Source organism: Simochromis diagramma, unplaced genomic scaffold, assembly GCF_900408965.1.
Source record: "Simochromis diagramma unplaced genomic scaffold, fSimDia1.1 OVJJ01000531.1, whole genome shotgun sequence".
In the NCBI taxonomy this organism is placed as follows: Eukaryota; Metazoa; Chordata; class Actinopteri; order Cichliformes; family Cichlidae; genus Simochromis; species Simochromis diagramma.
Genome location: NW_024387353.1, coordinates 692,970 through 706,352, shown reverse-complemented (window position 1 = coordinate 706,352; position 13,383 = coordinate 692,970).

The window sequence follows — 13,383 nt, the reverse complement described above, 5'->3', positions numbered from 1 at the left end:
TACTAGTTGTTTCGCCGTCATTGTGGATGTTGGGTATCGAAGAATCCATAGGTCCCTCATCCTATTCATGTAGCCCCTTCCGCCGGGGTTACTTGCGTAGTAGCATTCCAACAACGCCCTGTTTTCGTCTCTTGCTCATTATTCTGCCCCGATTTCAAACAACGATCTGTGTATCCTCGGGTCCTGTGTGTCCTGTGTATCCCCCAGAAAAAGGAACAGGAAAGTGTCCCCCTTTTGCCCAAGAGCCTCTCGAACCTCGTTGGTCTGGTGTTCCTGGATTTCCGCCAACCCCTTCATGGTTATTGCTGTGTTTATGGGATCCATCCTTTTGAGGTGACTAATCGGAGCCCAAACGCCATGACACTTGAACCCAGTTGGTGTCTCGGCAGTCACTGTGTCTGTCTCTGTTGCGAAGGATCCTCGTATATCTGTGACCTCGTCTGGTGTCTGTTCCTTTCTCTGTAAGAGACAGAAAACCAAAACACCTCTCTGCCTAGCTCTAATAATCTAATGTTGTTATCTACTGATCTTCTGGTGATTCAGAATTGGTTTAGAATATTCAGAATGTCCCAGGGACTTATTCTAATCATATCTTATGTGTGTGTAAGCGTGTTTGCATTTAGCCCTCTGCACTCAAGGCATTTCCTACACTTTATCAGTCCGGACCATCACGCCGAACGAAGCTTATGACCTTCAAAAGACCGAGTGCCAACTCATTATAAGCACATTTGCAGTGTGTGCCTGAAAATTATTATTAAAACCACTCATTTTAACAAAAGACATCAAAAACAAATTAGCCATTTTTAATTCTAACATTTGCCCCCCAAAAATCATGTGTTTGCTTCCGCCTACTGTCCCACGGTTTCCTCTCCAGTGTGGTACTCAGCTTCTCATGAACACAGGCATTTTATCATCTAAATGCTATTCAGTTCATTTCAATGATTAATGCATAAACATGGAAATAATGATTTATGCTTCTCACTGGATCTCTAAAAAGTCCGGAAACCACTATTAGCTTAAGCTTTACCATACCTAAGTTATTAAAACACAAATGAAGTCATAAAAATGTTCATATAATCCTTGTTTGATATTAAAACTCAACTTCCCCCCCTTTTTTGACACATTCCCATGTGTCAAATCAACAGAGCTAGAAAATCAAAAGAAAAGGTTAGTGACCTCCTATCTTAGAAGGTATGAGACCTCCTCCTATCCAGTGTCTTTGCTCCAGTCCTGTCAGCCTGTGCCAGGGAATGAAACCAATTTAATTGTCATGTTAGATCTATTCAACTCCTGGCTCCGCCCAGAGCCTGCGTCTGCAGAATTGCCAAGAAACAAAACCTGTAATGATATGAACTTCACTTGAATATGAACTTGTTGACTACTTTTGACACAGCAAAGGAAGATTCTCTCCTCCTCGAGGACAGGCACTGACTCCCACTTATCTCCTGGAGCCAACTGTCCCTTATGGAGACACAATATTGCAGCTACAAGGTTTTGCAGATTGTTAAGTTGATCTGTGTGTAATGCTCTGAATCAGGTATATAATATTAAATGAATGTCGTTTAATTAACTGCCACTACTTAAAACTTAGCAAAAGATATAACTGAATAAAAGATCACCAAGAAAAACATGATATCAGTGTTATGTAAGCGCGTGCGGCCTTCTATGCTCGAAGTCACTCCAGTCCATAGATCAGCCAAACATCGCGTTGACCGTAGCTTTTAACCCTTATTAACTTGAGCACAACTCTATAATGAGCAACAAACTGCAATATGTATAAAAATGATCATGGTTACACCTGCAATGAAAGATCATATGATTATCCTGACACCTGTAAATAGAAGATTAACCTGAGGTTATAACAATCACTGTAATACAAATGTTAATGTATAACAATGTAATGTAACAATGCTTGTTATATGATTCTGATGTAACAATAATGCTGATGCTAAAATAACAGTAAAACACCCCCTTTTATCCCGTTTATAAACTTGACACATAAACGTTTATAAATGCCTCTTTTAAATTTTATTTCCCCCTGCTGTTCCCTTACTGACCACAGCAGGGGAATCTTTGTCTTGATTCAGCCATGAATCCGGCTCACCTGATTCATCACTGAGCCCCACCGTGACTGGCATCTGACAGGGTGGCGCTGCATACTCTTCCTTTAATGTCTCTATGTTCAATCTGTTAATTAGAGTGCTTAAACATGAAGTAGACTACGTCCACAACAAGTCAATACAGCTGTAAATATGGCCAATTATCAATCTATTACCAATCAATAACAAAAAATAGCTTTTATTTTATGCATGCTTTTAGTCAACCACTCACCCAGAGGATTTCCAATCCCAGAAAATTCCTTCTCCTCATTTAATGAGTCCGTCCTCCTTCCATGCCCTGGTAACTGGTCCATCCAGAGCCATATCATCTTGAAATATACATACAACAAGCCAAACCACACCTTGGTCACACCAACCCTTTTCTGCCCTGAAGATGTCCAACGCCATCTTAGTCCGGACCAGGGTTTTAATAGTTTTGCAATTTTCATTAGTTTTTATTTTTATTTAGCTTCGACTTCAGATTTTCAATTTTATATCAGTTGTAATTAGTTTTTACCAATTGTTTGCTAGTTTAGTCTAGTTTTTATTTTTTGAAAATCCTTAGTTTCAGTTTAGTCTAGTTTTGATTAGTTTCTGTTTAGTTTTGGTTGTGTTTGCGATAATTAAGTGTAACAAAATCCCAGTTTCATCATATCAGTCATGCTCTTGTGCTTATCCTTGGGTATTGAGACTATTAACTCTTGCAGCACCAGGTGTTTGTAATTTTGGTTCAAGTGAATTGATAATCTTTTTGAAGGCAATTGACTCACACAGTTATGTAGATGTCCCCGTCCTGTTGTCTTGGGATGCATCACGCTGCCTTGCCTGGGGTTAGCTTCTGTTTTCTGGGGATGAGGGTTGAGTGTGCTCCCTTACCTTTTCAAGGTAAGCTAGGTTAGCCTTCTTGTGTGAGCTTTTCAAGTGCACTTTAAGGTTTGTGGGATTTTTTTGTTTTATACTGTAAATGTCCCTCATAATTTGTCTCTTTCCACTACAAGACACTTGCTTTATCCAAAACACAGTCATATTCAAAGTAATCCCAAATTGGACTCTGGTGCTTTCTCCCGACTTTTCCTAACATGATTCTGCGCGTGGACGGAGCAGCAACACAGACAACTCGACTAACATACTGCCACCTGCTGGCATAATTAGACAGCAAGCAAAAAATCTGGAAACTAAACTTCATTTTCACCCTTGACTATTGTAGGACACGCACACATCAATAACGAAAATGTTTTTTCACTTCTAATTTTCGTTATTTCATTTGTTTTCGTTAATAATAATAATAACCTTGCTCTGCACACTGGAATAAACATAATCAACATGATCAACATTTTACTGCGTGTTATTTCACCATCTTATCGATTCAAATGCTCCATCCTTATGTGGTTTGCGACATTATGTTTATCCACTCTGTCTCTAAATGTTTGAAGAATTTTCCATGTTTGGGGTCAAATTTTGAGAATTTGACCATAAGTGACCATAAGTGTATTAATTAATTAATATATTAATGCTGCTATCCTGTATATATTGTACATACTATTGTTTGAGTACTTACGATTGTTTTTTTTGTACTTTTTATATTTTACATTTATATTTATTATTGGAACTTGCACCAAGGGAGTGGCACTCCAATTTCGTTGTACTCTGTACAATGACAATAAAGGCTATTCTATTCTATTCTATTCTAAGTGAAAGTTTTGGTGTTATCACCCCCTTCGGGGCTTACCTTTCCCAGTGTTGATGATATTCCTCCCTATTCTTTGCAAGCACCCCCTTTTGGTGGCGAGAAACTGTTGGTGTGGTCAAGTGGGTGCTGTAAAAACAAAAGCTCAGGACAGAACAGTTATCAGTCATGTACTTAAATACAAAATTAGCATATATTGAATTTCATATTGATCATCTGAGTGGAATGGTACATTTTAATTTGAATTTATCAAAGCTAAACACAATAATTTTTCTTTATTTTGCTCTTGTTCTTGTGCAGCACCACCTCTCAGCACATGCCCCTGTCGGTTCTATCCTACTTTTAAATTGCTGACTATTTCAAGAAAGCATCTAAAAGACGGGGACCAGTGTTTATCATTACATATCTCCATTTTGAGTGTGACAAGTCTATCATTCCCCTGTTATTCATAGACCTCAATAGAGGGGTTTTTTGGCTTTTTTTTTAAAATTTTTTTTATCTCTATAAAAGTTAATTGACTCTTTACAGTGGCCCGCTATGGTTAATAATAACATGTTCAGTCATGAGTGAAATCAAACCTTTTCTTCACTTTAGCATTTAAGCTTCCCAACAATATAATGTGATACATTAATTGAAACACGGCTACTAAAACACAATTTTCTTAATGCAAACATCAGTAACTCAAAATTAGCAACCAAAGGGTTAAGTCTGCAGTTCACACTCCTGTGAAGCTACAGCCTCCCCCTTTAGTCTCTGTCATCCTTCTGTTCTTGCAAAAACAAAACAAAGCAAGACAAAACATCCACCCTTCTTTTACAGGCTGGGTGAATTGTTTGTGGACATTCAATAATCCTAAAGTCGGCACCGTTTTTGTCTCAGTATCAAGTCAGTTAAAACTTTTAGTCGTCAGTCCATCACAGTCCAGTCACATGCATACATCCACACACATTCATACCAGAAGTTGCTGATAATGGAGTCTCACGCGCAACCTAGTCGAGCCTCCATCACCAGCAAGATGACGTCATCATTTTAAAGGAAAACCGTTCCTTGTTTTTTGGACTGGATTGACTCGCTGCAATCCTTTTAGGCTCAGGACTTCTCATGTGATCAATGTCCCATATAAGTGAATTTCTCCCAAGCCCATTATGATCATGGAGAAAAATACGTTGCGACTGTTTCCAGTAAGAATATTTTATAGCGCTTTAAAGTTCAATCTCTCAGGCCTGGATTAAAGAGCTGATTTGTTAAATCAGGAACTCACAAAATACCAAAATATCACCACCGGTGGATCACACCTCTCAGATGTTCTTATTTCAGTGCACTGTAACAAAACAAAAACAAACGTAACCAATAAAATACTCATATAATAACAAATACTGGGGCCCATTGCAAACATGTCCAAGCATAAAACCATCTTTCTCTCTCTTAGAGAAAGAAAACAATCCAAACCTCACTGATATAAATCAAGCTAGTGTCAAGCAAAACCCAAAAAGTCAACCAAAACTTCACCAGAAAGTTTTTCTCCCTCCCGGGACAATATTGTGCAGGAATACAGGTACCGTAACTCCTTTTTGCACTGACAAAAACATGTTGGATTTACTTGATTCAATAGTGGACACTGGTTGCACACAAATGTTTTGCTTTGGCAGAAACTTAAACAACCGAGTTAAATCAACACAACCTTTTCATATTTAGTAAACCTGTGCATTTTGTGTTCATAAAACACGATTGAAACATGTTCAGATGGAGTAAGTTGAGCTCCTGGAATATTTTAATCCTTCCCAATTCTGTCAGTTTATTTCAACACTATTCAGAAACTTTTATCCAAATACTACTTGGTCACTTAAATACTACATGTTGTCTTCATATTGCATGCGGTTCAGCAAAATCTAGATCATGGTTACCATAAAAATTGAAGGGGTCTACAACAACTACCATCCTCCTATCTTTATCCTGGCTACAGCAGGGCCGGGAAATAACCCTGAAGTGATAGGTTATCAGGTAGGGTACACCCCGGACAGCCGACCAGTCTATCAGATAGAAACAAACAGCCATTTACACTTACATTCATGGATAATTTAGAATCATCAATTAACCTAGCTGTAATACCTGCATGACTTTTTCTCTCACACTGGAAATCAGAATTTCGTACAGATCTTTAAAGCCTGAGGCAATTGTGTCAAATACACGCGAGATGCTTACGTAAATCCAAGGGCTGGCCCCTTTTTTTTCAGTGTGTTCCTCCTTCAATTAAATCTCACTCACAACAATGTGGCGCTCCAAAATAAGGCTCACACCGTTAATTCATCATTTTTACTCTGTACCACTGCTCCTTATCAGGCCGTGTGAAGCACAGTAAACAATTCAGTGGAGGCCTTAAGCCATAAACAGACATCACGCACAGACATTGTTTTCATAACCAAACTGCCTTAGACCCTGTCCCCCAAATCTACACAAATGCCCTCTGGGTGACATGAACTGCATTTAACCAATAAACAATCAATGGCTTCTTATTGTTGTAACAGATTCTGTGTTTGGATGTTTGTGTGCAGCATTTGTTAGTAAAGCATTCTTCATTGCATCAGCGTGTGTGTGTATCACTCTTCATTGCACAAGCGTGTGCAATGTGTGTGTGTGTGGATCATTTCTCACTCAATCAACGAGTGCATATGTGTTCATTCTGAGTCTGTGTGTGTTTGTGTTCATCACTTTCCTGTTCTGGTGTTCTGGATAAACCACGGCCTGAAGCGTGCCCTGGGGTCCTGCCCTGGGGTCCTGCCCTCCTCCATTTCAGTCTGTTTGCATCCATTGGTGCTGCTGCTCAAAGTTCTGTCCATACTGGTTCTGGCCCCAATTGAGGCAATGCTTTTCTCCAGTGTCCTGCATCTTCTCCTTGTTCCGCTCCTCCTTAACTTGACCCTTTTGCTTCTGTAGCTCCTTCAGGGCTTGCTCCTGCTGTTGGAGCTTTTTCGTCAGGTTTGGCAACCTCCTGCTCCAGCAAGCTCCGACCTGATTTCAAGTCCTGTGTCTGGGACTCCAAGCCTGACTGATGGGTTCGATTATCAGCCAGCTCCTCCTGAGCCATGCTCAGTTTCTGCTTTGATGCCTTGAGCTCTTACTTACAGTTACTCCTCCTGTCTCTGGCACGCCCTTTTTGCTGCCCGATCATCCGTGTTGGTCCGTCACTGTCCTGCACAGTTTTAATGCAGAGTTGCTAAGGTCAGCATTCTTTTGCTCGCCCTCACTTTTCATCTGGGCTTAATGGGCGTCTCGTCACAGCTCTGTCAGCTGAAGCTGTCTGGAAATCTCCCCCGTGTAGTGAAACGGGCCTTGGATTTAACGCTCTCCGTCTCCGCTGCATGAGATCGTTTTCCTGCAGCAGTGTTGACGTTTTCAGGTTGTTGTTGTGGGTCCAGCTGCTGTAGCATTTGGTCAGGGTCACATCAAAGATGGTAGAGGAGAGAGCAAAGATGGTAGAGGGGAGAGCAGGAGTCCAGGTCAGCCTCGGCTTTCCGGGCCGACAAAGCAGCCTGTAATCAAGCATAAAGAGAAAAAACAAAACAAAAACGGACGAACAGGAAAATGATGTTGTGTTGGCTGTGTTATTCAGAGAGGGGAGAAACAACGGGACCAGGCCCTGTGTCAGCCTTCTCTCCCCCTTTTTTTGTTTTTTCTCACCATATAATCAACTCATAACCCACCAAGTTGACAGGACAACACAGGTACATGTTAAAATTCTTAAGATCATGTTTAAAACCCCAAAAATGGAATTTTCTTTCATTCAGTGATCACTTGTATTAATCAATTAGCAGAAAACATGTCACAATTTGACTCTTTTAACCACTAAATTTGTCGTGTCTTCACTGGTTGGTCAGACCAGTGTCTTTTTTTTTGAAGTTAAGTTGTTGTCCTGCAACCCAGAGAGTTTATTTGTTAGTAGTGGATAAACTTTTATCATTTAACAACAGGTGTATGTTAAGTTTCGCTGCTTTAACCTTGCTGGAAAATCTTCACGTGTTCATGAATGTAAGCTGTTTTTTTTTTTTTTTCATTGTGTGTGTGTGCGTTTGTAGGTGGGTTATTTTAACTTTTTTCTCAAACAAGGCATTTCTCTAACACGTGCCTTTCTCTCACATTTCTCTGCTTGTGTGTGTTTTTGTTTCACCTTTTGATGTGATGCTCCGGACGCCTTCCCAACCTCCACAAGTCTGTTGGCCCCAATTTTATGTGTTAAAAACTTCTCTTATTTTCTCCTCTAATTCTCTGCTAGCTGCTGTCTTTTCCACAGCTGCTGATTCTTGCTGAGTGTGGTTTCCATTACTATAATTTTGCTTTGGCCGCTGTGCTTGTGGGGGGCAGTTGGTCCAGGCCCGTAGCCACCTGTATTAACACACTAAGAGATTTATTTAATATCATTTTCATCACTGTTAAATAGACCAGCAGGCAACACGCCCACCTTTACAGTGCAGACTACATGCCAGTCTCCCAACACACTCCTCTCTCTTCTCAATAATTCTTCACTCTCCCTTTATTTCTCCTTTCTCTACATCAGTTTTAAAACCCAACATATTTCACACCACAAAACTGAAACAAATCACCCCCGTATTTATCATACAATCTTACTCTGATGACTGAAGTGCCGGTCTAAATCATGCACGATTTGTCTCTTCTATATCAAAACCCAGCCAAACATCAAACATTCACCCTAGTCATTCAAAACTTTATTTGTAATATTATAATCAGCAAAATCAGCGTCTTATTTACAGGCATGTATCATTGCTTGCAAATCATAATTATAAAACTCAAAAACACGCTAAACAGGAAGCAAAAGTCCTCTGTGCGCTTCACTCCCTTTGATCACAAGCAAGATGGCGCCGGTGTGCATGGCTGACCGTCTCCGACCACGTCTTCGCCTTGGCGTTGTACTTCTCGTTGTTTTATCTTTGGTTTTATGTTCTTTAGGTGATTGTACACTAATAACTTATGACAGAGACACGCTCCTGAATTTTCGGTTTTCCTGTTCTCAACGACCTGACTGCCTTGGGACCGCCGGTGCCGCTATCCCCCTGATGCCTGTCTCCCCTACCTATGTGACCTATCCTCCCCTTCCCATGCTCCGTAGGAAACGCCTCAGGAAACGGGGTAGGAGGAGCGGCGTCCGTGTCCGCGTTAAGGCTTATATCAGAGCCATGGCTATGAACCTCCCTTCTACAAGCCGTGAGCTATCCCGTTTCTTCCACTATCTCAGCAGCCACTCTGCGGCTAGATTGCTAACCCACCGTTGGATTTGCTCCGTCGGCCTTCAGACCTACCCTGCTCGCCCAGTGGCTTACCACTCTGCCCGATTTTGGATAACACCGCCTGGCCGCGGTGTTCAACATAACAACCTTTGCTCCTTGCGACGGGCTACTACAAAGGTCCTGGCCCCCCGGATTCGGTTGGCCTTATTTAATGTCAGGTCTCTTTCAAATAAGGCCTTCCTCCTAAATGACTTTTTTCTTACCTCGGGACTGGATGTCCTATTTCTAACGGAGACCTGGACTTCTCCGGGTGAGTTCATCCCCTTCTCTGAGCTTCTACCTCCTGACTGTGCCTTCTTTAGCTCACCTAGGCTAACTGGTAGAGGTGGTGGCTTAGCCTCGGTTTTCAAAAATAAACATGATGCATGGCTGCTATCCTCTCCAACCTATTCCAGTTTTGAAGTTCAGCTATTGGAACTGACGGGCTCTCGGACCACTTTGTGTGTCGTGGTTTATCGTCCGCCTAAATATCATAAGATGTTTATCTCTGAATTTGCTGATTTTTTGGGATCCGTTCTTTTTAAATATGATTCTGTTATTGTTTCTGGAGATTTTAACATTCATGTCTGCTGTATGAATGACCAATTGGCTAAAGATTTTCTTGTGCTGACTGATTCTTTTAATCTTATTCAGTGGGTGAATGAGCCTACCCATGTTCAAGGCCACACCCTTGATTTGGTTTTTTCATTCAATGTGGACATTTGCATTAAGGAAATTAGGAATACTGGTCTCTCTGATCATTCCCCGGTCATCTTCGATGTAGACCTGGGTGATACTGGACAATACCTAAACTCTCCTCTTTATCCTACGCGCACTATTAATGCCAATACTGTGGTCAACTTTATTACGTATTTTGTTAACTCCCCATTTAGTATGCTGGATTGTTCTTCCCCACACACACTTGAGAACTCTACTAATACTCTTTTAACCACCTTTCCTCGATTCTTAACATTGTTGCACCCATCAAAATGAAACGCCGTAGAACTTTCTCACAATGCTGGTTAAATTATTCTGTTCGTGCCCTTCGACGTATATGTCGGCGTGATGAGAGGAAGTGGAGGAGTGATAGACTTCAGTCTTCTTATGATATTTTACGTATTAGCCGCTCGAAGTTCCAAACTGCTGCCAGAACGGCTAAAGCGGCTTTTCTCTCTAAAATTATTTCCACTAATGGTGATAATCCACGAATTCTATTTAAAATTTTTAACTCTGTGGTGAACCCCCGTCCCTCTATGCCACTGCTGTCTTCCCCGGGTCTTTGTGGAAAATTCTCAAACTATTTTTTAGATAAAGTTTTATCCCTTAGATCTACTCTTCCTCTGGTGACTGATTGTATGTCTACCCCTGATTGTTCGGCCACTTTTTACCAATTCGAACCCGTTTCTCTCTCCACTCTGAAGCGTCTAATTGATAAACTGAACAATACTAACTGTGTACATGATGCTCTCCCATCCCGTATTGTTAAGGATTGTTTCAGTGTAATTGGACCTTGTTTATTGTCCATATTGAACTTCTCCTTGCTTTCTGGCTATGTACCTTCAGCTCTCAAGCATGCCATAATCCAACCTGTTCTAAAAAAAAAGGAACCTTGAGCTTAGTGATTTTGCCAATTTTAGGCCAATTTCTAAGCTTCCCTTTCTGGCTAAAATACTTGAGAAGGTGGTTCTGCTCCAACTGCAGACCTACCTTGATGAGAATAATATAAATGATAAATTTCAATCGGCCTTCAAACAACATCACAGCACAGAATCAGCATTGCTTCGTGTTTTCAATGATCTCCTACTAATGGCTGACAACGGACGCCCCTCAGTCTTAGTGCTTTTGGATCTATCATCGGCATTTGACATGGTTGACCATAATATCTTATTAGCGAGACTTGAGCACACTGTAGGCATCAAGGGCGCTGCCCTGGATTGGTTTAAATCCTATCTCTCCAATCGGCTCTCTACGGTACATCTGGCTACATCCTCTTCCTCGGCTGTACCTGTTTGCTGTGGTGTCCCCCAGGGATCTGTGCTGGGCCCTACCCTTTTCTCATTATACTTGCTTCCTTTAAGTGCCATCTTTGAGAAATACCATATTGCTTATCACTATTATGCAGATGATATCCAGCTCTATTTTGAGCTAAACGACGATCTTGCTCTGTCTCTGAATAGCCTCCGAGAATGCTTGTCTGAGGCCAAGAAGTGGTTGTTGTCGAATTCTCTTATCCTTAATGAGAAGAAAACCGAGATTATGATTTTTGGTAGTAACGCCCTTCGTGCCAAACTCCGGGATGCCTTTGGTTTTCTTAGTTGTTCTCTCTCTGATACTGTCAGGAATCTGGGTGTCTTATTTGACAGCTCCTTTTCACTTGATAAACAAGTGTCTGCTGTTGTCAGATCTAGTTTTTACCAGCTTCGTCTTATCTCTAAGGCTAGGCGCTATATCCCGCATAAAGATCTCGAAAAGCTCATCCACGCCTTTGTAACGTCGAGGCTAGACTATTGTAATTCACTTTATTGTGGTCTCCACTCTTCCCTTTTACAGAGATTACAGACAGTTCAGAATGCTGCAGCTCGCATTCTAACTAAAACCAGCAAGTTTGCCCACATTACTCCTGTCCTTGCCGATCTGCACTGGTTGCCTGTCAAATATCGTATTCAATTTAAAATTTTGTTGTTTACTTTTAAAATTACTAACAACACTGCACCCAGCTACCTTAAGGACCTTTTAAACCCTTATGCTCCTGCTAGGGCTTTAAGGTCATCGTCACAGTTACTGCTGGCTCAGCCCAGATCTCGACTTAAGACTAGAGGTGATCGATCGTTTGCTCTTGTCGCACCTGTGCTGTGGAACAATCTCCCGATTGGCATCCGGGCATCTGATTCTATTCATTCTTTTAAATCTCAGCTTAAAACATATCTTTTTAAACTTGCCTTCTCCACCTTTTAATTGCTGGTTTGTTTGTTTGTTTGTTTGTTTGTTTGTTTGTTTGCTGTGACCTATTGACCTCTTGTATTAATTCCCTCTTATCTTTCTATTGGTGTCTTTTATTATGGTGGTACAGCTTTTATCTTGCTATTACCATGTGCTGTAGTCATTCTTATTGGTAGCTTTTATCTATGAACATAACTCGTTATTTTTATTTATCCGTCATCAATGTTTGAACCTTTTATTGTTTTATGTAAAGCACTTTGGTATGCCCAAGGCTTTTAAATGTGCTCTATAAATAAAGATTGTTGTTGTTGTTGTTGTTGTTCACAGCAGCCACCTCATTTGCATGTTCACACACCGTCTAAAAATAGCTCGCAGCGCTGCAGCGCGCTGTCGTCACACACGGCCTCGTCTCACACACAGCTCTATTACTTTATATTACACAGACGTCTTATATTTACAATCACTGTAAGGCCTGACAGATTTAGCGCCTACACAATTTTGACAAATTTAAGTTAACGGGTCCAACCGAAGAAAGTCCAACTTTTTTGTAATCAATTAACCAGTATCAGACTCTAACTGTATCTGGCCTAATCTCTAAAGTCCCTAACTCAATTTAACAGTGTCCAAAAAAGCGCAGATACCGTTACAAACCGTAAGGAGCCTCTAACTCCTAGCTTATTCCGGAGTGCCCCAAGCTCCACAGTCAAGCCAAACTGAACTAACCCTGTTCGCCGACAGGTCAAGGTCGCGCGTCCACGGCCAGGAGGGAGCGTAACCTCCGGGCTATGCGCTTCTTAGCAGACTCTAACTGCTGTCCTATAATAATTTATAACATTTTGAAGCAACAGTCAGCACCCCAAAACAAGAGTCTGACTGAGGCAGGTGCAACCTAGAGGTCAATGGAGACTCTAACTCACAAAATGACCACTCAGGTCCACTCTTATAACCAATTTGGACTCTAACCAACAAAATGACCAATTCCCTACCAAACTACTTGAGACTCTAACTCAATTTCTTGGGACTCTAACCCAGTATTTAAACTTTTCTTAGCAGACTCTAACTGCTTTAACTTCTTCTTAGCAGACTCTAACTGCTTTAACTCATGAGATTTTTCATTAAAATCAAAACAGACATTCACCAGTAATTTCAGTGAGTAGACTTTAATTTTATCATGTCCAATTTGGCACACTTTGGAAATAGATTCAACAGGTAGTGCCTTACCTTTGTATAAGCCGGCTTATGCCCACTCACGTCAGACCACTGGCTTGTGCCTGTCCGTTTGACAACCTCGGACTGTCCAAACCTCCAACTTCCACCCCAATACCACAGGACGAGCCCCCAAGCTGTTACGACTTCAAAATATTGGGGATGGATACAA